Source organism: Cicer arietinum, unplaced genomic scaffold (assembly GCF_000331145.2).
Source record: "Cicer arietinum cultivar CDC Frontier isolate Library 1 unplaced genomic scaffold, Cicar.CDCFrontier_v2.0 Ca_scaffold_6065_v2.0, whole genome shotgun sequence".
NCBI lineage: Eukaryota > Viridiplantae > Streptophyta > Magnoliopsida > Fabales > Fabaceae > Cicer > Cicer arietinum.
The window spans coordinates 459-3,850 of NW_027339712.1; the positions used below are offsets into that span (position 1 = coordinate 459).

Sequence of the window (3,392 nt, forward strand, 5' to 3'; positions counted from 1 at the left end):
CTTTCCCTCCTATGGCCTTGTTTGAGTACACAGCTTAATTGAGTGTTTATGACATATGCAGTTATCAGATAAGTATTTATATATAAGCTATTTCTATAATGAAGGATAAAATAAAGTCAAACTATTTTCATATTTGTTATACACATATGCTAGTCACACCCCTGTTTTTTCTAGTTACACCCAAATAGGATACTTACATGAACTCGCGTATACTACGTGAACTGAGCTCACATAGCCTATTTGGGTGTAACTTATAAAGGGTGTAACCAATAAAAGTGTTTGTTATAAGTTGTCTTCATAAGCTATTTTGCAAATTTTATGAAAATAAGCTGAAAACAACTAATAAACATGTCATAAGTTGTTTCCATAAAGCTCTCACAAACAACCTAACAAGTGTTTATGCAAGAAGATAAGCCCAAATAAGTCAATCCAAACAGATTCTAACTCTTAATCAGAGCCTTAAATCGAGGGAAATGATTTGGAGAACTCACGTATGCTACGTGAACTGAACTCACGTACGTGAACTGAACTCACGTATGCTACGTGAACTGAACTCACGTGAACTCACGTATGCTACGTGAACTGAGCTCACATAGCCTATTTGGGTGTAACTAGAAGAATAAAGGGTGTAACCAATAAAAGTGTTTGTTATAAGTTGTCTTCATAAGCTATTTTGCAAATTTTATGAAAATAAGCTGAAAACAACTAATAAACATGTCATAAGTTGTTTCCATAAAGCTCTCACAAACAACCTAACAAGTGTTTATGCAAGAAGATAAGCCCAAATAAGTCAATCCAAACAGATTCTAACTCTTAATCAGAGCCTTAAATCGAGGGAAATGATTTGGAGAATTAGCTAAATGTCTAAATCCCTTTCCCCGATTAATTTTTTTTGAATTCCACATATTGAGTGGATTTTAAGTTCTATCGCTGTGAACTCCCAATCAAAGCCTTAAAACACCTTAAAAACTATAGCCGTCATTTACCAAACTAGAGAAGGTAATCACAGATACTACCCTCAACAATGCTTATTATTAATAAAGTAATACACAATTATTCAATTTTTGCAGCAATTATTCACAGTTCTACCATTTAGGTTTTTCTAATTATGACTTACCCTAACAATTTCTTCATATGTTTCATCATCAATTTCAACAGTGGTAACAATTTCTTCAACATCACCAAGAATCATATTAAGATGCTGATCATAAGCCTGCAAATTGAAATTCAAATTGAAATCAAGCACACACAAAAAAAATGAGAAAAAAAAAACAGAAAAAATTTAATATGAGAAAAAAAGAGAATTGAGGAAAACTACGTGAAGCTTGCCACGAGAAGTTCTCGATCAGAACGGAGTTTAACGTAGATACGTTCGTCGAGACTGAGTCTTATGAGATCCAAAGGCTCCTTCACTGCGCTTTCTTCTTCTGCACCAGCCATTGTCACTTTGCTTCTTTACTTTGTGTTGTTGTGTTTCGATTCTTGAACGCGCTTCTTGGAATAATCCGTGCCTTGTTTGTTAAACCTTTTTCTAGTCAGAAAATGAAATCAACGGTAGGAATGGCTCGGTAGAACATTGTTTTAGGGTTTTCTTATTGGGCCAACCTTCATTTTGGGCCTTTGCTAATAATGATAAGAAAATAGCTAAATTTAATATATATATTTTTATTATAAATTATAACATATATTTATATCTAGTCCTTTAATTTATTTTGTATTTGTATTTAATCTATTAAATCTTCTTAGTTCTACGATTTTTGTGTGTGTTAATTTTCAGCCCAAAACATTAACTTCCATTTTTAGGTGGGTGTATCGTGAAGTGAAATCTCATCCCCTTAGTTATACCTCTACTCCACTATCTACTCAAAACACTCATTTTATTTTATTTTACAAAAAATTCAAACAAAAAAAAATACATTTCTTTTAAAATAACAAATAAAAACAACCGAAAAACTAAAGTTAATAAGATTTTTGTATTAAAATATGGGGGAAATTAAACAATAAAATATTCTCACTTTTATAATTAGAGAGGTTTTTTTTCCACGTACACTTTAGATATACGCAACTAAAAAGATTATGTTTTTTTATGGAACTCTAATTGTTTAGAAACATCGAAATATTAACAATCCGTTTAATAGATAGGATAAAAAATAAGATATAAATAAGTTATCATATCATAAATTCAATGTTTAAATAATCAATAAGACGTGATAAGTTAATCCATAATTATTTTCTATCTTATCTCTCTAGTTGAAATTTTTATCCTAAATATGAACTGGATTAGAAACTAATTAGAAACTAACAGGATATGATAAGAAAGTAATTTACTCAACTACTCTTATAAGATATAATTTAAAATATAAATTTAAAATATAATAAAATATAAAAACAATTTATAAAAATATAATATGAAATATAAAAATGTAAATATAATCAAATATAAGTATAAAAATAATTAGTAGAATTTGATCTAAAATTTAAAAATGAAATATTAATAATTAATTTAAAAAATGTTTATGATTTTATCACAAAGATAGTTTTGTCTTTTTATATAATTTAATAAATTAGTATTCCAAATTATAAAAATATGAAAATTAATTGAAATTTTAAAATAAATATAATTTGTTTACAAGGGTATTTCTATCATTTACATATAATATATACCATATCTTTAATTTTATTCTAACAAATAAAATATAATTATTTAGTTACTCATGATTTTTGTTTTAAAATCAAATTGCTTATTTAGTAGTGTCAATCGATAGTTTTAAATATAAAACAATTTCATTACTTATTTAATTTTTTTTTATTTAAAAAAAAAACTGTTTTTTTAGTTTAAAAGAAATAGCTTCATTTATGTTTAAAAATAATTAAATATAATTCAATAATAAAACGCAATCATTGAGTTCGACAATCGGTACTACCGTTTTATTATTACTTGCAATGATTCAATACACTTGATAGCGTTTTCAGCAAGTAGTAAATGATTATTTGCAATGAGTTTAAATAAACCTCGATAGTAAAACGAAATCCTTGAGATCGACACTCGATACTACCGTTTTATTATTATTTGAAATGATTCAGTACACTTAATAGCGTTTCAACAAGTAGTAAATGATTACTTGTAGAAATCAACATTACCTATGTGGAGTATTTCAACCATATATAGAGTTATAGATGTTCATTTGGAGTCAAATTAAGTGCAAATGAAAGCTAAGATCTATAGCTACAATGTTCATGAAGACATCAGAATCCAATTCAGACTCCAAAGAAGAGACAAATGCAGAAAACGTCAAACATAAAAACTTGTGCGCTTGAGGCGAATTTTCAGGCTGAAGCCTCTGTCGGGACGCGCTTGAAATGCAAAAGCTGCGCCTGGGGGCGTGACACGT

The 3,392-nt window shown here is 28.4% G+C and overlaps 1 pseudogene; it reads right to left on the bottom strand.

The window, feature by feature from the left end:
• Nucleotides 1-715: 715 nt before the first annotated feature.
• LOC101495771 (sm-like protein LSM3B) lies at nucleotides 716-1,581 on the bottom strand (annotated as a pseudogene).
• Nucleotides 1,582-3,392: the final 1,811 nt, after the last annotated feature.